This window comes from Osmia bicornis, chromosome 14, assembly GCF_907164935.1.
Source record: "Osmia bicornis bicornis chromosome 14, iOsmBic2.1, whole genome shotgun sequence".
NCBI lineage: Eukaryota > Metazoa > Arthropoda > Insecta > Hymenoptera > Megachilidae > Osmia > Osmia bicornis.
Window position 1 is genome coordinate 7,572,570 of NC_060229.1, and position 24,515 is coordinate 7,597,084.

Here is a 24,515-nt window from a genome sequence, read left to right on the forward strand (position 1 = left end):
TAATATTATTTTTATTTTTAAATTTAATACTATTCACATGAGATCGCAAAAGAGAGAAAGATAATTTCAAAATTTATTATACAAACTAATCTAATTAACTGTAAGACAAATATCCAGTTGATATCATGGGACATTTAATTATTTCTAAATCCAGTTGTTAATTTAATCTCACTGTTTAACGTTAATTTGTTCAATGAGAACACATAAAACGCTAATGGACCGCTTTCGTAAAATTAGATCGCTTGAGTTTTCCTTTATCGACAAACCTTTCAAGTACTCACTGCGTGAATTGGCGCCGCTAATTACAATTAGTTCGAGACTGAAACTCGCAATTTTGCGCGGTATTAGAAACCGGAAAGCGGACAGATGTCAGAAGATCTCGTTCGACATTTCAGCCAATAAAGCGACTGATATAGTATTCTTTAACGATATATAGAACGACGATCACATTTGAACAGTTGAACAAATAACGTCTGATTTTTCACTGTTGGAAAACTCTGATAAAAAGAGCAAATGTAATGGTAAATTGATCGATTCTCTTGGAATGAACGGTATCTAGATTTAGCGGCCATTTTTTGAATATCTTTTATGTGATGCTTTAAATCATGTTTGAGATAGAAAATTTTTAAGTTTCTCTTTAGTCATACAATTAGAAAGACATTTTAATTAAAATAGATAGTAATTTCCTGTAATAACACATTTATTTCATAACATATGGGACAGTATTAATAAGAAAAGAAATTAGTAAGACATTAATGTTGCTTTTCGAAGTATGAAAAGTCTGACACGTTTTAGTGACATAAAATTATCGTAGAATAGGCTACATCAATTTAAAGTTTAAAGTTTGATGAAAATGACTACGCAAACTTGGCGTTACTGTGACTATTACAGAATGACTATCAGTTGTAGCGAATAGCGGGTCAAAGTGAAATTCGTGTAAGTTACTGTTCCTTTAGAAATTTTAATCGATATGTTCTGAAGCGAAGACTGCTGATGATTTGATTTATCATTTGAAAAAGGTACAGCTAACGAATACCCAATATTGCATTAGTTTGACAAATTTCAATCGAAACCGGGATTTGAACTGTGGATCTTTGCAATACAAAGTTTAATTACAATTGGGTCTCTCTCTGTGGTCCGTCGTCCAAGGGTTAGCCGCAGTTGGCTGTTGGTATGTATGTATTATACAATTTTAGGTTGTAAGGAGTATACCTGCCTAAAAGACAGAAAAATGGAAAAAAGAGCATAGGGAAAAACTACGAAATAAGTCTAGAAGGAATAGCAATACAAAAAACACCTATAGGAGTAATAAACAAGCTCCACAACTAAAACCTACATATTGGGGGGGGGGGGGGGGGGGGCAGGAATTAAAATGGCGTTTTTAGAAGTAAGATATCATTTAATTCTGAAACAAAAAAGTCATATAACTAACAATTATTTTAAAGGAAGTCAATTTTAACTATAATAACTCAGCTATCACGCCAGTAAAGTACCATAGTAAATATAGCAAACTGATGAGGACCCTTGACTCGGGGGTCGAAGTAATCCCGGAAGGCGATTCCAGCCTCCAGGTAATTCCTTCCATAGGAGTAGGTAGGAAGAGGGGGTTTTTAGTGGGTATGCGACTTATAGTCGAGGGTCCCACACTACCGGGTCGCCCGGTAAAAAAAAGAGAAAAAAGTAGGTTGTAAAAAGGGTTGTAGGGAGTAATTAACTTTAATTGTTAATATCTTTTAAGTAATTAGCCGTCTGCTCCCAAAATGGGTAGGTATATGTAGGCGTATTCAGTTTGACGACACTGAACTAATACTTTGACTAATATTTGAAGAGTTCTCCTCGTAATAAAATAGCAACTGCTTTTAACATTTCAAATTGAATTAGTCAATTTCGTATTTCCGGAAAATTGTAATTCAGAAAATAAAATTTCTTTCTATGGCCGAGTTAAATAATTCGTGATAAATTCACAAGAAAGCAAATCAATATCCAGGGGTCGTATAATCGCTTTTCTGTCGTGATGACGGAAATAATTACGCCACAACGAATCCATGTAACGACATTAACCAATCATTCTTGGTCGTCTCCCGTTTCGACTTTTATTACATCGTGAAACCTGCTCTTGCAGTAACAAGGACGATCGATTACAGACCACTCAAACGGCGTCCAACTAAGCCTATATGTCAGCTAATCGTACAGTTAGATACTTCTTTTCATATACATAATATAAGAAATATATTAAAATGTTTTGTGCTGGATAATATTACATTCATCGTACAATAACATTCTTGGAGTACAGTAAAGTACTCAATTAGTAACTGAATATGTATCATACAAGCTTTCTTTATTATACCTCAATATTTATATATTTTGTATACAATTATAATGACATTGTTACGAGTCAGAATGATTCTGTACCCGACTATCAAGTCAATCACAAAGCATTCATTTTCCAAGTAATACTACATTAACTATGCTTTTGTTTATTTAATATAAATTTTATTAAGAACAGTTCTAATTCTAGTAGATTTCCACAAAACTGGCATTACAGTTATATATTATGTATCTACCTAATATTTAAACTTTTAACTTGTAAGTTGGGGTCTGACGTATTCCAGTTATTCAATGTATCCAATTAATTATTATTGGTTAACCTTCATAGTACTGAGCGGAGTACAGGTGCACCGTTAGCATCATATAATCAGTATGTACAGGTAGAACATTCTAACAATATAAGTCTTTATATTGTTATACGTTAATATGGTGTAATATATTTATTCTTTTGTCTAATTTATTTAGATGTACATTTAGTAACAATTAAAAAAAATAGCGTTGGGGTATAGTTGTACCCCACCCAATTATATTTAATGGCAGATTTTGATTCCGGTATGTATTATTAACCGACTTCGACAAGGAGGAGGTTACTCAATTCGATCAGTATAATTTTTTTTTCTGTGTGTGTTCACCGATTACTCCGAGATGGATGGACCAATCGGAACGAAACCTTTTGCATCTTGTAGAATATGTTTTCCGATTGGTCCCATTAAAAAAAAATTGTTTATTTTTTCATTGCTATTGCAAAATACAGGAAGTGTTTAATCTCAAGATTGGACGATTTCAATGACCTTTTAATATGTTGTCGGGGGCATGATTCTGAACAACTTTTTCATTATGCATAATTAACGAAAAGCTTTAATTTCCGAGATATTCGTGAAAAACTATTGTTACTACTACATTGAATTCTACGTATGCCTACGTGTCTCTACCGGTGTATGAGTTGTATGCAGTCGCCGATTCTCTACTGTTTCTATATATGTATACTTTGCAAGCCATGTACCGATTGCGATGCAACCTTTCACATCTAATAGGAGATATTTCCGCGATATCTCACTTGCAAAAATTTATGCAATTTGTTATTGTTAATATCTATTGTTATAACAGAAACTCTATCCCTTGGTGTTACTTTGCACGGAATGTACCGATCGCGATGAAACCTTTCGCATTTAATAAGAGATACATATTTCCGCGATGGTCCCACTTGCAAAAATGTATGAAACTTGTTATCGTTAAAAACTATCGTTATTGCAATTAACCAATAAGAACGGTAAACCACCTTACGGTATCCTACAAATACTGCTCGTTCCACTAAAAAGTGTAAAATAAAATAATGTTTAACAAAAAATACAACCGACTTCGAAATGCACTAAAAAGTATGAATTAATTTCTATTTCCTAATAAAATAATTTCTATTTTATTTATACAAGTACCCAACAGCTATTAATAAAACCTATTTAAACGTTAAATAGTATACTAAATACATTTTAATCTTTTCGGAGGCGGCACAAAATTAAAAATACCCGAATATACGATGCTGCCAATAACGATTTGATAGGTTGCCGACTTGATAGGTTATCTCGGAAACTAAGGCCGAGCGGCGGTAACATGTATAGGGAAAAGTTGTTCAGAATGATGACCTTGACAACATATTTCAAGGTCACGAAAATCGGTGAGGAGGACCAACTTCTAAATAATTACCACGTTTTTTGCAATAAAAGTCGTTAACAATGAAAAAATGCGGTAAGGCTTCGGAATAATACCACATTTGTATTTTATTCAAACTGTAGGTAAAGAGTGTTTAGGACATAACTGTAAGGTAATCGCGATATATTCCGAAGTCGATTGGGGAAAACCCCATCCACTTTTTTCGACTGTGTCGTTGGCGATCGTGTTCAGTGCGAATCGAGACGCCATAAAGAGAACGCAAAATAGAGAACGTCCAAAGCAATTAAAGTTATACTTATTTTTAACCTGCGCCTGTTAACAATAACCAACTAAAATATGAAGTCCTAACGTGCGGAGGTGCCAATGTACGAAGTTGTGGTATATTGAGTTTTCTAGCTTTCTTAAGCGAATTTATGGTTTAAATTGAAAAAAAAAATTATATTATTTCTACGTAACAGATAAAAAAAAATTCTAACCTAACCTTACCGCAGAACTCAAATGAAAGGTGGATTTCCTAGTGTTGGATAGCTCTTAACGTCTACTCATCTTTTGCCCAACCCTTATCATTTTTCGCGATAACCAGCGCCATCTTCTTGCAAAACTTTTCCCAAAATAGGTGAAAAAGATCGGTTTTCGCGATTTTCTATATCTTGGCACGTTGAACTTTCTGCACGTTGACACTTTATATTTATGTGACCCCTAACCTAAGACATATATATATGAAGTTTAAACACAATAGGGGTGTGGTATCATTCCAGAGATAAGCCAAAAATGCAAAATGTTTTTTTAACGGGACCAATCGGGAGACATACTCTACAAGATGCAAAATGTTTTGTAACGTACCGAACGTTGTCCGTTACCTACGTCGCGATTGAGCGCGCGGATTTTGACTTCCTTTTCGAGGTTATAAATCTCGAACTTGACTATATTAGTTCGCGGCTCGTCGCGGCGTGATTCTTTTAAAGGTTAAGTTAAAAAAATTGTTTGTGTTATTTATGTCGAAATGAATTTGTGCAAAGCTTTGACGAACGTTTCAGAGACCTCGTTTTGATACTTGTCGGAATCGTTGGCGATCGATGATGGACCAGCCAAGAGACGATCCGATGTCGTTTTCGCCTTCCCGATTTTTCCTGTTTTGAGGGGAACACGCTGATTGAGTTTCACGCGACATGTTAATTTGCCAATCAGCGTGTCCCCTGATATTCGCGTCCGCCCTTCTTTGCGCCCTTAGCACGATTTCGTCCATGCGAGGGCCATTCTCGAAGGGCAGGTATCGCTAGTCGACCGCTGTCGAATAGGAATTACGAATAGGTCTACCCTTCAGGAAGACTCAGTTTATGACATGATTTTAGCTATTGAGAACGAAGCGAAAATTAAAAACTCTAAATCCATTGGACTAAGAAGGTAAACTATAATACAATACTATTGCCGGGAATATTAAAATGTTTAACTCAAAAATACAGGGTGATTCACTCGCAACGCAACACAAAAGCCATCCCGCACAATGGAACCCTGCTGTTTTTGCGGGTAAAGAGATCCAGATGCCATATCGCCGGACCCAAAACTGCTTTGTGTGTGTTTATGGTTGAGACGTAGACAAGAAATGGAACAGCAGGGGTTCCATTCTGCAGCACGGCGATTGTGTTGCGAGAGAATCACCCTGTAGCTTTACTGTCACGAAACCGTCATAAATTGACTTTCAAAATTCTCGTATGCTGTTCCTTCGTACGGAACACAAACCGTTTCGTTTTGATTGGTCCATCCGTCTCGGAGTAATCAGCGAACATAAACAAAAAATTACTGATCTAATTAAGTAACCTCCTCCTTTTCCGGTTAAAAATAAAATAGAAAAGAGTTTTATCGAATGCGACTGTCAATTTTTTTTTAATTTAAGAAAAAGAAGAACTAACGCGGAGTTCCAAAGCGGTCACCCATCTAATAAGTACTATCCGCGCCGAACTTAGCTTGACTTCAGTGATCGGACGTTTGTTTATTTGTTTGTAAAAGTCTCTTTATTATATCCTATATATACATTTATATACATAAACTTTATTTTATAACAATTGTGCTTATGCGTAGTTCCTACAATTAATGTTTAACCTACTAATATAATTAATCGGTCGATAAAAAAAAATATCTCTTATTTCTCTTGCAGTAGTTTTATTCGTATGCAGTGTTGTGTTGCGTGTTCGTTTACAAAGGAAAATTGTGATGAAAAAATCCTTTCCACTTTCAATTTTACATCTTTGTATGTACCTGTTTGTATGTGTTATCTAACCGATCTAAGGTTTGTATTATGTTTAATTGAACTATATGTTGTGTGATAAAAATAACTTTTACACTAGTATAACTATAAATAAACCAATAGTTAACATATCTCTGACATATTTGGACGTAAGACTTATACAGGGTGTCCCAGAACTGGGGTAGGAGCCGAAGAGGGATGATTGCTGAGATTATTCTAAACAACTTTTTCCTTTGCCAAAATGTTGTTTAAGGCTTCGTTTTCGAGTTATTAACGAAAAACACTGGCCAATCAGAGCGCGCCCTTAGCGCGGGCCGAACCACGAGAGTGTTGGGTATGCTCTGCGTTCAAACCGTGGTCGTGATCAAGTGCGTCGGCACCACGTCGGTGTAATAGGATTCGTTGTTCATGAGCAATCAATAATTCGATACTATTATTTCTTTCTTTTTTTAATTCATTATTCGATACAACTTTTGCCCAACGAATCCTATTATACCGACGTAGTGCTGATGCACTTGATCACGACCGCGCGGAGCATACCCAACACTCTCGTGATTCGGCCCGCACTAACGGCGCGCTCTGATTGGCCAGTGTTTTTCGTTAATAACTCGAAAACGAAACCTTTACCAACATTTTGGCAAAGAAAAAAGTTGTTCAGAATGACCTCACCAATCATCCCTCTTCGGCTCCTACCCCAGTTCTGGGACACCCTGTATAGAATTTTCTTCTTGAGTCTTACCGTTGAGTATTATTCGTCATTACGAAGTATAGTAGAGGACTAACGTTCGTTACTGTAATTTATCTTTGGTGAACAATGTGTTCATTGATTTGATTTTTTCTTATATTAACTTAAGAATAATTAAAACTAATAAATAAACGGTAAATAACAGAAAATAATACTTTTAGAAACTTAATACTCGTGCACATTTGCTTTTTCTTTGTGCTTTTATCACGGGATCACTTACGCTATTGAGTGTCAGACTTTCTGTTACTCATTTTGTACTTATTTATATGCGCTTAGAATCTAGTTTGTATATTCACACCTCAGATTCATACCTATATACATGTCCCACACAAACACTACGACACTAATACTAATGCTGCGCGTACAATTGCTTGTCATACATCTTACATTACAATAAGGCACAATGCACAAGGTGTTTAAATATGCATGTTAGGTTTAATTCCCAATTATCTATCCGTTCTATACTCTCACATTCATACCTATTTACATGACTCATTCATTCCTCCCACATTCATACAAATATGTATTTTGATCAAATACTGGGTAATGCCGCACTTAAATGTAGGTTTGCTAAACAGTACTATTCTTTAGCCACCAGATTTTTTTTATATTACCTATCTTGTTATATTCCAATTTATCGCTCACGGAAATCGCTGTGCTATATTTTAGTATGCTTTCGGCAGACTGTGGAGTATAGGTGATTGTTTTATTTGCCTTATGCCGCAGGACATGGTATAGAATCGGAACAGCTTGGTTGTTTTGGATGTAGCCGTGTTTTTCTAGATAGATAAAGTTTTATCGAATACGGCTGTCAATTTTTTTTTTATTTTAAGAAAAAAAGAACTAACAGCACGCGGAGTTCCCAAGCGGTCACCCATCCAAGTACTATCCGCGCCGAACTTAGCTTGACTTCGGTGATCGGACGAGAACCGGTAGTAGTCCTAAGTCGTATGGCCGTTAGTTGAAAATATGGGGATTACTAGAGGAGAAAATGATTAAAAACCGAAGAAATATACACGATAATTAACAAAACAATTGGTTGTTCATATCCGTGGTATTCCATTGCATAATCTACTGCGATTGCGTGAAATAAAAATGTGATTAATACAGCTGTATTTCCAAAAATCTGCAGATAAAAATTTTTGCAGATAGCCTCATTTTACATAAAAAGAATGTTTACGAGAAGAATTTCTGGTGACATTCAACGTGTTAACTGACATAATCTTCAATATGTCTCTCAGACGTAAAAATACCAAATTTCATTCTGATTGAAAAAAATTAAATTGTGAAAGTTAATATTGTAGTACCGATAATAATTTAAAGTGTTTTTATCAATTAACGTTTGATATCAGTGCCAGATCAAGGGGGATCTATAGGGGTTATAGTCCTGGGCCCCATCTTTTGGAGTTTGCAGTTCACTACAATTTTGTAAATTTTAGATACAATTACTATTGCAAAAACAATTTCCCTCCTTTCAAACTTAGTTACAAAATTAGGTCTCCAATACCTTGCATATTTGGTAGCATACATGACCAATCATTATTTGAGTATTTAAGTAAATAAGTAAATGCCTATTGAATGGAAAGTTTCAAAAAATAAGCTAGAATTTGTGGAGCAATATAACCGAGTCAGCAGTTGATGCAACATTAAGCAGTGGTAAAAAAATAGGTAACACAGACCGGTTTGTATAATTAGCAAAAATGTTTCATTCCATCATGCTAAGTGCAACTATCAAGAGATCGACATGTACTCACATTCAAAAGTCACAGTACATCAACATGTACTAAAAAAAAAGTTTAAGAAGATGATTAAAGTCATTAAAATATTTAAAAAAAAACATTTCATTCATATATGGATGATATTGGAAATGGGTGATTAAAATAATAAAGCAGTTTATTCAAGAACTTTAGCTTTATTCTGACGACTCAGAAAAACACGTCTGTACTCTTCGAACAGCTAGAATGAGACTAACTTGAACACCCAAAAGAAAGTCGGGGTCCGCTTTTCTTTTCAAAACCGTTTATTGTCCTGTCTGGCAATACAGTCTCTTGATTTCGAGTAACAAAACCCAGACACATCTGGTTATCCTCCCATCACCTTTGTTTAGAATATGTCTCTACAAACGTTGGGTATTTTTGATAGATAATATTTATTTTATTAAAAGTGAACATGAAAAACTTATAGCACTAAACTAAATGTATATATAATAAGAAAACATAAATGATGAATTATAATTATTAATAGTACAAAAAAACGCATGGCTTACGTACGACGAGAGCTACATATATATGCACTATAAAGAGCGGAAGTCGTCACACGCTGTGACGCCAAGAAAAAAGTGACCACAGATGTCGCGAACATCTTTCAATTTTTGCTTTTACTTAATATATTTTACTATCTTAACCTTAGTAATAATTCAACACATGATAACTAATATTTGGGATAGTTTGTTCAAAATTTTATCAAAATTATTGATAATACATAATTAGAGCTTCCTATTGCCCCAAGTACTATTTACCTATACATATACTAATTTTGTAATTCTATTAACTCCAACACTTGAACCCTTATTGAAATAGATGTTGTCCTGTAGTCATTATTTGTCGTGACTCGTGGCAAATTCGTAAGTTGCCCGAACGTCGTGTTAATTGCAAAATTAATTTTCTTTAACTATTTGTCCTTTCTGGTCTCCGAAAAACGATGAGACCAGACGATAAAAAAAACTTGCCCGAAACGATGGCGATATCAAAAACTATTTTAATCTTAAGTCTTCTTCCTGGTCCGTTTACGAAAATTTGCACGAAGCAATGAAAAAGAAGAAGTTGTTGTGACTCGTCGCGTTACGAACGCCGCTATATCACCTCTGTTGGAGGTGTCGAGTTGGGGGACAACGCGCTGATTGGTTTTCCTACGAAAAGTCAAAATTCCAATCGGCGTGTCCCCCTGAAAATCGGTCCCACCCTCTCTAGCGCCCTTAGCGCGTCTTCGTCTAGAGAGGGTGGGGCGATGTCGGTGAGTGCACGAGCACCTCGAAAGTCCGGCTACGCCGGGGTTTTTCCATCCAGGTTGACCCTCGAAGGCTGGGGTACCGTTACGGAGTACCGAAAATTTTAATTTACCCTTCGGAAAAACCAGTTTATGACATGAGCGGAGCTATTGAGGACGAAAACGAAAACTAAAATCGGACTTTATTGTTCAAAAAAGGTAAACGGTTATTGCCCGGAAATGCTAAAATGCCTAAACTCAAAAATAGCTTTTCATCGAAGAACTGTCATAAACTCCCTTTAGAAATTCTCGTACATCTGTTCCATTGAACGGTCGGAACATTATTTCATTTAAGTATTGTGCACCAATCACAAGAAGTCTCGCGGGACGGTACAGGGGCAAGAAGACGTACATACTACGGCATACTACGCACACATCGAGTAACCCCCTAGTTTTACACGAGTCTAAATAGAAGACGTGACCGCGTCGACCAATCATACGTAGGGACTGAAAGTGTCGTGTGAGCTGAGGTGGTATGGGACCAATCAGATTGCGTTATTCTCATGGACAATAGGTATCACTTCCGTGATTCGTAAATGCAAATGAATGTTTCTCTCCATGGTCCGCCGTCCAAGGGTTCAAGATTTGCGGGGCTGTTACGATCTTCGTATGTACTCTGAAGAAGAGTTAAATACGTTTTTCATTGTTTTTCTTCTATTCAATTAGTATTGAACATATGCATATCCGCAGGGCCGCGTTTACCACTAGGCCAAATAGGGCACACAGAAAAGAGGGGCTTGCAAGTGTTGGTTATTACAGCATGAAATTAATAAATCCGATCTCTAAAGAGTGACCCCAAAAACACACATTTTTTCGCCCATTTTTTCCCACTCGAATTTCAAAGCAAACTATGTGCCAATCAATTCTATAGGGTGATTCTCTCGCAGCGCAACACAAAAGCCGTCCCGCACAATGGAACCCCTGCTGCTTCGTTTCTTGTCTTCGTCTCAGCTATAAACACACACAAAGCAGTTTTGGGTCCGGCGATATGGCCCCTAGGTCTTTTTCCTCGCAAACACAGCAGGGTTCCATTGTGCGGGACGGCTTTTGTGTTGCGCTGCGAGAGAATCACCCTCTATATGATGATACATTAATCTCAGAAAAAATGTAAGTTGAGCAGAGAGGTAGTTCTGGAAATACGGGAGGTCAAAGTGACTAAATTCTAACTATTCTCAATATTGTCCAAGCACTGTATACACAAAAAAAGGACAATACTTCTTTGAGAACAGTGGAGATTTTACTGGAATTAGTCAAAATGGTTTTCTGACTCCTTCATCCCTGTTGTTTAGTATTTTAAGGGTTATTTAATATTTCGAACTACCCTCAAAACAGTTTCTACTGAATTTCTCGAAAACAAATGCAGATACGAAAGAATGTTTTAGACAAAAGTTGTTTGTCTTAAAATTCTGCACAAAAAAGGTCTCTTTTATTTTTTCGATAGGGCTAATCCTTTACTCAAAAATCGCAACTGAAAAGATATAGCTTCTGAAAATAACATTGTAATATAAGCAGCGATTTTTTTTATATTTGTATTTGATGTAGAGAAAAAGCTCTAAATTATTATATTTTTTGTCACTATATACTAGAATAGATATAACTAATCCTTTAGTCAGAAATTGCGGAAATCATATCTGATTCTATAAAAATATAAATGATTAAAATAAAGAGTTGCTAGTTGCTATGTTGAAAAACTGATTTCTTTTCTACATCAAATACATATATAAAAAAAATTAGTGTTATTTTCAGAAACTATCTTTTCTGAAGTATAATTCAGAAACTTACCTTAAAATCCTAAACAATAGGAATGGAGGAGTCAGAAAATCATTTTGACTAATTCTAGTAAAATCCCCACTGTTATCAAAGAAGTATTGATCTTTTTTTCTGTATACAGTGCTTGGACAGTATTGAGAATAGTTAGAATTTAGTTACTTTGACCTCCCGTATCTCCAAAACTACCCCTATGCTTAACTTAAATTTTTTCTGAGATTAATGTACCATCATACGTGTAAAATTGATTGGCACATAGTTTGATTTGAAATTCGAGTGGAAAAAAATGGACGAAATTTGGGGTTACTCTTTAATTTCAAAATATGTAACAATAATAATATTCTTATTGCAACGCCAACATTCATTTTCCATACTGAAAATAGTAAAAAATTATTTACACAATATATGTACTTTCGGAACAAAAGCTTAATGTATCAGCAATACTGTACATAAAAAAGGATATTTAAAGTCTTTTATTTCAATTAACTCTGTTATGAAGATATTATTAATAACTTTACAGGCTTCAAAATTAGGAACTAAAAATTTTTAATTTGTTAATATCTATTGATTTTTTATCTTCTTCTTATATTTCTTGTATTCTAAAACTATAACAGTATAAATTAACATAACTTTGAAACCTTTTTCAACAAATATTACCTTTATTCTTGTTTGTATAAAAAGATCTCCATTTTTATTTGTATACCTAGGGTCCGAAAAGATCTAAATACAACCCTGGATATTTATAATCATACAAGCTATATAACTGAAACATTTTAAATTGTATAATTAAAAATGAGAAAAACAACTCTAGTGTCTTGTGACGTTTGATCGGAAAGGTACTACGAAAGATTAAATCTGGTCAGAAATTATAACTTTTCATTTTCCTGACTTTCTCTCAATGCTTCTTAATGATTACTTACGTAAGTACTGCCTCGAATCGTAAATGAATGTCAGCACGAATTTCATTACGAATCTTGGGAATAAACTGCCTTTAAAGATAAACAATTTGCTTCGTAAATTCTGCCAGAAGCAAAGTTTACCAGTGTTTTCGTAATAATTTACAAGTAGATGAATGGTTATACGCTCGATTACCTTCGTTTTGCTGACCCAGCTATGGTTTCCCTGAACTTTGCTGTTGTTCGGCTTCTTAGTAGATCCTTCGCAATAACGCATTGTGCTCGTGACCAGTTCCTCCAAGGTTCGTGAAATTTTTAAGCAGACGTCTTTGTTGCTTCTTCTTCAAGCGAATAAAGTAGCAGGTCTGTATCAAAATTTTAAACTGATTTCTTGGCCCATTGTTGCTCGTTATAATTGCATCGCTGCACCTAGAACGCTTTATGTTGATACTGGGCATGTAATTGCAGACCGTTGTTTCTCCTGAAAATATTAACACAGCTGGAAGGAAAATAAAACAGGTTTGAAAATAGATAATATGATGCAATATCTATAAATACTAATTCTGTAAATAGAAAAAAAACTTAATTAAATGCATAATAAAAAAAAACAGGACTGTCGGGGCCTCGCGGTCAAATACTTTTTTTAAAAACGGCACACTCCGACGAAAAATCTGAAAAAAGTTGGGGATAATATGCATGTTAATATATAACTACTGTAAAAGTAATAAAAATATAGTTGGTCGAAAATTTCAACACGAAATCCACATTTCTTGAATTCTTTTGCATTTTTTATTTTTCACGCTTATGATTTACAATGAAAATATCTGGAAAAATTCAGAATCATAAATAACCATATCTAGAATATTCTAGAATTTTTGCATATCATTAAATCGGGAAAATGTGATAAAACTTGCTCATTACACTTTACCCTGTAACTACCCTCCCGATTGATATTATAGAGAGTTGAAAGGTGTACAGTGTTTCATTTTGGTAAACTATTGAATGGTGCATTGCCAGATAAAACCATTTTATCCTACTTCGCCCTTTTACAACATCAAATTATCAAATTTTACAATAAATAACGAATATAAGTACACATGCTATGTTATAATTTCATTAGAATAGATTTTCTCATAATCTCTAAGAGTAGCTCTAATAAAAAAATATGAGCAAGAGTATTTTAAATTATTTACTACTTTATGTAAGTTAAAAATATTTTTAAAATATCTAGTATGTTTGATACAACTTCTGTCTAATTCACTTTATAATCTAAAAATAAGAACGTAATTTTCTTCTGTACCTGTACGATTTTATAAAAATTATTGTAGAATAATCATATTTAGGCTAAACTTTATTTTTTGACACACAAAATCATTGATTTTTCTTTTATATATTCGAATTGCATTCGACGAAATTAATTAAAACAATATAAGTTTCAATTTTAGAGATCGCTTTGTTCAAAAGTTATGTGTACGAAAAGTTGAGCATTTTTAGGTTAGTTTGACGCCATATTGGTTTCTATCCATAATTCGTCCAATGAGCGAAATCGATGCTTTTAAGGAGATACACGTAGATGGCGCTCATTTTGGCGAAAGAACTCAAATGTCTCTCATGTGCTTTGCATGTATTAAATTAGGTTAGGTTAATTTTTTCAAAGTACTTTGATGCTCATCTGTGCGGACCAAACAAATTGTAGACAGAAATTAATATAGCGTCAAACTAACCTTAAAAGTACGCTAAAAATGTTCAGGTTTACATATGTATAAGTTTGAAACAAATGAATTCCTAATATTAAAACGTGCATTTTGGCATTTTTCTCGGTAAATAGTATGAGAATATATCGAAAAAGAATTCAATATGGTTAGGTTAAAGTCAAAAGTTATGTCAATATGTATACTCAATACAGGTTATATGCAACCTATGTATATGTAATCGATATGTATATAATTAGCTAAACAAATAATTAAAATATATTTTAAAGAATTAGATAACACAAAAGGAAATATATGAATAAATTGAACTGTAGGATAGAGCCATGTCAAATTATTGGATATCAGATTATTGGAGTTGTATTATATTTCTGATTTCAAATTAAAATGTTCGCTGCTTCATTAAAAGAACTTAAGCTGATATTTATGTATAATAATAGAAACGCAAGATAATAGTAAATTTATTACTGCATAGTATACCATATGACTTTTATTTCGAATAATTTTTTGTATAATAAATATTTTGCGAATAATTTCAAATAATCAAGGTAGCTAATTAACTCTGCACGTATTCTTAAGTTTTTAAAAATTCTTTGATTTAAGGGCGAGCAGGAACTTTTTATTTAGAACATTTGCACTACTTTTAAAAGCATAAAGAAAATATTACTAATAAAATTTGTAAAGATTATATTAACAGTAGAACTATTAAGGTAGTCAACATAACAGGTTTCAAGTTTCTTATTTTAAATCATAAAATTTATTAAAGTATTTTTATTGAATGACTTTTTTGTTGAGATACAGAATTATTGTACATATATGCTGGTTCATGTTTCATTTTTGATATACTTATTTTTCTATGTCAGTTCCAATTTAAAATTCAGTGTACATTGTACCAGTGGCGGCTCGTGGCTTAAAATCGTGGGGGCACTAGAACTTTCCAAATATACAACACAGTGTAAATATAGTGTATACATGTTTGAATAAAATATTAAAATTATGGTAAATATTAAACATGTAAAAATGTTATTTATTATCTGAAAATGAATGAATATATTTATACATATGGAGAAAAATTGGGGGGTGCTGCAGTAGTGCAATGTCGACGTACGAGTCGTCCCTACATTAGACTCGATAGTTGTAGTGTTAAAGAGTCATAATATAGTAACAGTAATATTTTGATGAATAGAGATGTACTGATAATTTTATGATCATTCTATTTCCTTTTTTTAGGAAAACAATATTTTTATTTTTATTTCTAGTGTAACAGCAACTATTCAGGTGACTGTGATATTATAAAGCCGTTCAAAATCTTATGTAACACCTAGTTTCTTACAAAACACAGCTTTCTGATTTTCTTATTTTGCGAAATATTCCACGTAGTAAACGCATCATTGAATTTGCCTCTCCGTTGGGGGATTATGATTCATCCAATTTCGTATTCTCATTTCCTATTCAAACGTTGTTATTCCATGGTGAAAGGAAATCCTGCTACGTGCCAGTTCAATTTTAAATTCCATACTTGAAAATATACATATCCACGATGCGGTAGAAAATATGAAGAAAATTATATTCCATAGTGTTATAGGATTATAGATTATGTTTTGCAACTAAATTTAATTTTATACCACTTTGTGCTGTTCTATGAAATTTATTTTATCATTGAAACAATGGCAATAGGTATAACAATTATACAAGCAGTAATTATTATTTGTGAATAAAAAAAATTAAGAAATTTCTATTTTGTATTCATAACTGTATACAAAAATTTGGTAGCTATTAAGGATTTAATTGGAAATAAACAGTTTTTAAGACATTTTACAGTAAAAGGTTGTTTTATTACAAGTAGGAATAGTAATTTGTTTGAAATACTTGATACGTGTCTTGCACAATATTTAAAAAAACGAACATTTAATTTGTAAACATATTACAGTCGCGAAATTATTTAGCGAAGAACACACTATGATATCATTAATATTGAACCACAACTACAATTACAGTTCTGAGCCAATTACATACTCATCATGCGCATCAATTTTACTGTAATAATAATAGTTCCAATGGATTCTACATACGTGTTATTTGATTTTGATTGAAATTTGCATATTTTGTGCAAACGTATATATATGTATATATATATATATAAATATTGCATATATATTAAATTGCATATATATATATATATATATACAGGGTGGCCCACATAACTCTTAACAGCTCAATATCTCGAAAACTATGACATCGATTTTAAAGTTCTTGGTCTTAAATTGCATGGATCTGAAGGGCCTTTCTAACTACATAAACATGAAATTCCCCCCCCCCCCCCTCTTCTTTAATGGGGGGCGGGGGTACCTTTATAATTTTAAATGGAACCCCCTTTAAAACGTAAATTTTTTTTGACAAACTGAAACAGTTTTTGTCAGATATTTCCATAATGAGATTATAACAGTTTGAAGTTTCGACTTGTAGGTACTTACTTGAAGCGCTCGGAAATAGCGTTATTGAATTGCGTCTGTGAAATTAGCACCCCATTTTCAAAAAACAAAACTTTTAGCAACAGTTCTATTTGCACCCGCAATAGTTCTATAGTTCCTGATAGGTTTCAGAAATAGTTCCGGCGAAATACCTGAAAAAACAGCATTTTGAAAATATGAGGTGCCAACTTCGCATGGCACCGCATCATGCGAAAAATGTTATTTAAATCATCATACTGAGAACGTTTTCATGAATAACTGAGTCAAACTCAAGAATTGTACCTACAAGTAAGTACCTACAAGTCGAAACTTCAAACTGTTATAATCTCATCTTGGAAATATCTGACAAAAAAATGTTTCAGACAAAATTTACTTGTTTTTTCCTGTAGAATCTAAACATGTAACGTTTTATAGGGGGTTCCATTTAAAATTATAAAGGTACCCCCGCCCCCATTAAAGAAGAAGGGGGGACCATTTCATGTTTATGTAGTTAGAAAGGCCCTTCAGATTCATGCAATTTAAGACCAAGAACTTTAAAATCGATGTCATAGTTTTCGAGATATTGAGCTGTTAAGAGTTATGTGGGCCACCCTGTATATACATATATGCATATTATTTCCATAAAATGTATACTGTTTTATATTCTTTTATAAATAACTATTGTATCTTGTAATTTATTTATATTTAATTTTGCACCATATTGAAATATAACAAATTTATACTTTAAAACTTCTAAAATAACAATACTAATATATTTCATAAGAAAATTTAATATTGTTGTAACAATTTATTTTAAAAGAATGAGCACAAAAGAGTATTTATATACTATTTAGAATTAAAAAATATTTTATTCTCAGAATACTGTAAAAGTATTTAGAATTAAAGAACACGCGTTGATCTGCAATTTTGGAGCCATACCTAATTAATTTTACGACTGGATTTACCTTTTTTAATGTTTACATAACATGATAATGAGAACCACTTTTGAAAACAACGAGCATTATTTGGTGAACGTCCTGTACATACGGTACTTCCTACATCCATGGTGTTCCGTAAGGCCGCAGGCGTCTCTGCTCTATGGCAAAAGACGTCGAGAAAGTTAATGGAGCATGTAGCCGCATCCCGTATCCGGCGAGACACCATACCATGAACAACTGCGGCTTCTACCATGCCACCAACAACAATGGAATACCGTTGTAGAACAGGTGGTCACGAGCCGTTGATCTTCGAATTACCGCCTTCAGGGACGGTGTAAGACAACGTAAGATGACTCGAATTCACGATCCCGAATTTTTATCAAATATTATATAGCAGAATTACTCAACGTTATTTAAATATCTCATATTTATGGATATTTAAAAAAAGATTGGTTCATCTTAACATTTTATGATAACAAAATTAAAAATGTGATTTATGTAAGTTTTATAAAATATAATTAAGAAAAAACAGAACTTATAATGTGGCTCGTGACTGATTTTTAATTATGATGTGTGGTAGATAATTAAAATTATCAGAAATATAAATTTTAAAATAGTATATGAAAGTAAATGTTACTGTTGCATAACAGAACGAAACAAAAGTTACTGCCCAATTGTACGAATTGCGAAAAAATTTTGTTCTGTAAAAAAAAAAGAAGAAAAACAAGATCACTTTCTCTTTTTTAAATGGCATCAAATATTATAAGTGATATTGAGACTTTAATGATATAAAACAGTGCAAGTACAAAAGCAAAAAGTACAAGTATAATTTTGACGATATTAATATTAAAAGTAATTTAGAAACAAAATAATATAATGTCTAACTATCAGATATTATAAAATTTAGTATTCAACCAAAGGATACCAATAACAAAGTAAATATTAATTAAAATTTTCCCACGTTTACACGCGAGTGGTGGGAGGCCACAGATCTATATCATTGTTCTCCTTGGGACAGCCTGATGGTGAGGCGGAAGTCTCGAAAAATTGAGGCCCATGGCCAGGGTCAAAATTTCCGAAACTTCCGATTTCACCATAAATGTTGTTAAATAATTTGTTGGGAAAATAATTTTTAATATCATAGGGTTCCTTGTGATCGCCTAAGTATACAGTAGATTCTCGTTATATTGCCACGTGAGCAACTTGACGTTCACATGGATTTTAAAACATACTAGTACCATTCTTCCACCATTATAGTCCATTAAAATGATATATTTTTATCTCCACCCTCCTTCAATTAAGAGTGGAAGCTTGGTTTTTCTCTCCTACAGTCACGTTGGTGCCAATATAATGAGGGTCTACTGTAATTATAGTAAATTAAAAATGATTTTCTGAAGAAATTACATATTAAACAAACAAAAAATATATATATATGTGCTGATCGAACTGAGTACCTATCCTCCTCCTTTTCGGATAAATGGTGTCGGATAAATACTTTTACTCTATGTCATTAAATTTATTGCCTATAAGGATATATCCCTATAAAGTAAATAATATGTAGCTCTGTTTAGGACTGAATTCAAATGCCACTTTTAGGAACAGCAACCTTTTTTGTTTTAACTGTGTTGAATGGAAACAACTCGTCTGAAAAGAGAATTGGATTTTTTTGTAGACCATATTGAATGAAAACGTTACGTGTGTTGAATATATCTATATATCTTTCGAATGTGTGAGTTTTTTAACGGCACACTGCGGAAAAATACGTACCAAAAGACTGACAGAAATTTCAAAAAAGAATATGTACCTAAATATCTTTTTCGGTTGCAGAATAATATTTAAAAGTGTATTCCATTGTATTCACAGGTGATGCTCATAAACTTGTACTACAAAGCTTTATATTTGTACATTCATAATCAAATCAGGCTTCCGTAAAGATAAAGATGATATAGGGAAAGTGGTAATTCTCAAATTCTTAATTTTGACGATATTAATACTGAATGTAATTTAGGAAAAAAGTAATATAGTTTTGATTATTAACTATTATAAAATTTGGTACGTACAATAACTGAGAAATATGAATGATAAATTTTTAAATAACTCAAATTTTCCCGCGTAAACGTTCATAGGTATTTGGTTGGAGACCACTGACCTATATGTATGTATTAGATATATAGGGCCTCCTCTCTACATTGTCATTTTCCCCGGGGATGACTTTGGGAAAAGGCGGGAACCTGCAACATCACCATTTTTCCTAGGAATCCTGATTTAATCGTGAATGTACTTTTAATTTTTTATTAAGAAAAGTGGATTATAAACTTTTCTAAAAATTCACATAACTTCAATGATTTATATTTAATAAATATTTTTTAATTTTCATTTAATATAATAGAGTATCTAATCCTAGTTTATAATTTCTAAATTTATTAAATTATTAGTAATTCGATTTAATTACTTACTAGAATTAAATATTTCATCAAAAATTTAATTGAACTAAGATTTATAATTATCTAAAAATGATCTAATATTATGTTAATTATTGTGTTGATATCCACTATAACTAAACAATATAATTAAGATGTATGGTACATCCGAAGGTAATTAATACACCAGAAATAAAAAAATTTGTTAAAGTTAAATCTTAAAGGATTTGAGGTACAGCAAGGGCATTTTATACATTTAAGACAATAAGCTGAAAATGGTCGAGTCAAAATTTTCATTAAATCAATCATATTTAAAATAAATCAACCAAGCCGATGCCAGATCAATTACAACTTAAACATATATAAAATGTAATCAAATCGTAATATGAAACTAAATTAGACATTTTACATTAAAATCTAAACAAATAAAACAAATAAAATAATAGTCTAAAATTTAGAAAACGAAAATAAAGATTAGTATAAAATTGTTATTGACTGAGAGGTCTGCCATTTGGGGATTAAAAAGAAACCATACATAATTCCTGGAAACAAAAAATTCTAGCAGTGCAATGTTTCGAAGCTCTCGAAACCTAAATAGCTAATGATTCGTGCGAAAGGAGCGAGCAATTCATCGGCCATTGAACAAATCGTGAAATATTTACGAGCGTCCATGTATACACATACCTCTCGACGTAAAAGCCCTCGGGCGAAAGTGTGCCGACGGAATGCAGGAAAATTTATACGCTCGAGTTGCACGAGCCATGTAACAATGGGCCTTTAATTATCTGCGATTCGCCTTCGTCTCTATTAGCATGTAAATTAAGGAAGTCGAGCAGTAACGTGATTCCACGATTGCTGCTCGTGTGCTAGAGGGTGTTAGGTAGACGAAGGGGGACGACGAAGGGGTATCAGGGATAAAGAAAGGGAAACGAAATAGAATAATGAGCGGACTGGCGAGTCGAAGGGAAGGGGAAGAAACAGGAAGAGAAGATTGCAACGAGAAGAAAAGAAACTGAAAGTTGAGATGAGAATGGCGGTGCAATTTAAGAGCGCTATTAGCTGCCCCAGAAAGTTCCCTCGGACGTTACAAACACACAGATTTTATGCAACATTCGGTATCTTCGTTCTCACGGTTAACGTCACGTTCAATAACCCTTTCTCAAGGTAACATGGACGCTATTCTGCAATCATTGGCGTGGTTAGGATTTATTCTGAGGAGGTTCTCTTTCAAGGAGGTCCTTGTATGTTTTAATTAAAAAATTCTGAAATTTGGGAAACCGAAGTTTTGAAATTTGAGAATTTTCGAAATCTGAAACTGAAGTTCAGGAATTCTGAAATTTTTGTATTTTGGAATTCTGGAGTTTTGCAATTTTGGTATCTTGGAATTCTAAAACTTTGAGGTTCTAGAATTTTGGAACTAAATTTACATTTTGAAGCTTTAAATTTTTGTATTTTGGAACTCTGGAGTTTTGCAATTTTGGTATCTTGGAATTCTAAAACTTTGAGGTTCTAGAAGTTTGGAACTAAATTTACGTTTTGAAGCTTTAAAGTTTTGTATTTTGGAATTCTGGGGTTTTGCAATTTTGGTATCTTGGAATTCTAAAACCTTTAAGTTCTATAATTTTGGAACTAAATCTACGTATTGTAGCTTTAAATTTTTCATCAAAATTCGCTAAAATGATCAAATCAATAATGTGCCATTGACTTATTTTGATGTCAAAGGATGAACAGTAATCATTGTCTCAGTTTCACGAATTAATGTTTCCAGAATTTGAACGATTTTTCATTTTTCATTCATTTTTCATGTGCAGAACAATTTCAAGATCCTAATCTACAAAATACATATTCTTTTTCCTAACAGTTAATATTAATCTGCATATTGTTTTTTAAAATTACATATTTTATTATAACTGTGATTTTAAATTCATTTCTGTTTAAAAAAATGTTTATTTGAATGATGAATACTAAAAAATGACTTGAAATTGAACAAAGAAAATTCAATCTTACGTAGATAAAAGAAAATAGAATAACCAACACAACTGTAAAATGAAAAGAAATAAGTGAGTCGAGAAAGTAGTTACATAATTTGAAAGGAAAATTTTAAAAAGCCGATGTGAAGTGTAACATACCGAATGAGATTCAAAGTGAAAAGAAATAAGGAAAGAAATTGATAGACCGTTGATAAGAGAATAAGTTGAAGTTTAAAGTAAAAGTAAAATGAAAAACGGAATTGAATTCACCTGATATCAAATAAGAAAGAAAGTCAACAAAGAAGAAACATGAAATCCTAGAAGTCAGAAAGGAACAATCTTAGATAACGAAATAAGTAGGAGATAAGAAGGAATGGAAGAAAAGATTGAAAAATTGTGAAAGCGAGATTGAACAAAGGAAAAAGAAAGGGATAAGAAAGTAGTAGAGAAAAACTATGACGTGGTGAAATGAAAAGGAGAGCAATAAGAAAACACTAGACAGAAAGAAAGGTTCAAATATAAAAACATGAAAAATATAAAAAACCAAAATAATAACAGTACAGAAAAGGGGTACTCTGTAAAATAAATTGAAAATATATAAAGAAAATAAATAAGCAAACTTTGTTGAGAAAAAGTTCTCTAAATAATTTGAAACATTATTACAGATAGTAATGCAAAAAAAATTGAACCTTGTAGCCATGATTTATCGAAAAGCAAGGAATCTATTGGACAGGCAGGATTTATTGAATTAGACAGGATTACAAGAACAAGGTTTAAGATACAGTTTCGTTTATTTATTCGTACAAGTCGTCTTACAATTAGCGCAATGCTCTGAACTGTCCCGTTCGACAGGCGTCCAGGTATTGTCGCTGTACAGGGTCTACCATTTATCTCGGAACCCGTGCGCGCGCAAACTCATGAATGTGGCCACAGCGTTAAAATTCGATAGATGCGCCCTCTGCAAACCATTGCTGAAAGTATAATGTCATGTAGAGAACTGTAGGGGGCGATGTAAAAATCCCTAGAGTTACGTTGGTAATCGACCGAACTCTGGTCCGAGATTCGATTCGGGTTTGTAGGCGTCCAGATATTGTCACCGAATTCTCCTGCCGGGATCTCTCTCGCTCTTCTCCGTCAAGCGTCCAAGTATTATCGCCGTACTCTCTTGTCGGAGCCCTTAATCCTTTCGCTGCCACAGTGGTCCCATAGGACCGACGCTTTGGGCCATGGTGGTCACCGGTGACCACCATGAATTTGTTTTTAAAATCATTCATTTTGAGACAAATGTTCTCGAATAAAAATTAATGAATTATGCAAATATGCATATAACCTTATAAATTAAAAAGTGCGCTACTCAACAATAACAAATGTTTATTTAATATATAAAATATTTTATCTTCTGTTTTAGCTAAAAACAAAATAATATTCTTGATAATACAGAATTCTTTTATGTACATACTTTCAGTAACTTAAATATTCGCACAAATTATTTTATGAAACAGTACAGTTCGTGTTTATTAAAAATTATATTTTTCAATGGAATGTATTAAAACGGGGTAAACATTTATTAACAAGTATTAGTATGATACTGTAGTCTAACTACTTTGAAGAATACTCACATACTGTCTAAATTATTGAAAATTACCGTTCAAATGTATTTTCTATCTTCTTCAATCATTTCTGAAATTTGTTGGAAAGATAAACTGCGTCACGGGGCCACGATGGTCACTGGTGACCACCACTAAGAAAAATGTGCTATTGGCAAGATTGTACCGTTATTTTAATATATTTCGCAGTTCTTTGCCATTATAAAATTTTTAATATGAAATTTGTATTGTGGCCCTCTGGTGCAAGTTCAAAAATTTGCATGACAGTGAAAGGGTTAACCTGCCGACCAAGAGCGGCCGATGGTCTTACCTCGTCCTCTCTCTCGGATAACAGCAGGCAAAATAGGCCCAGTCTGTCATTCGTTCGTTGCTATTTGTGGCCGCCGAAATCAACGATCGTGTTGTCAAGTATAGAATTTGACGTTTTCCGTGCTCGCGTTTCGAGCGCCCATGGTAGCCTATACTTGATTTTTCTCGAATTTTTCTGGACGCTTCCAGATCGCGTCGTTTTCGCAATGTTTCGTTACCATTGTTACAACCTAAATTTTAATAAAAACAAGAAATGAAATAGTGGTGGGCTTTGAAGAAAATGTTCACAAATGTGTCAGAATTTATAAAGTTTATTATGGAATTTTCCAACCTTGTATAAAATTTGGCACAACATTAATTAAACTAAAATTATCTTAACATTTTATTAAAAACAAACTAGAAAACAAAAAACCAAAAA

General features: G+C 33.2%; 1 protein-coding gene and 1 non-coding gene across 4 annotated transcripts in view; one reads left to right on the top strand and one right to left on the bottom strand.

The window, feature by feature from the left end:
• Nucleotides 1-24,515, top strand: part of LOC114880353 (mucin-4) — a 173,964-nt gene that overhangs the window by 59,673 nt on the left and 89,776 nt on the right. The gene's annotated exons all lie outside the window — the stretch shown is intronic.
• LOC114880354 lies at nucleotides 7,828-7,948 on the bottom strand. Its single transcript, XR_003790062.1, has one exon. It is a non-coding gene; the product is annotated as a 5S ribosomal RNA (ribosomal RNA).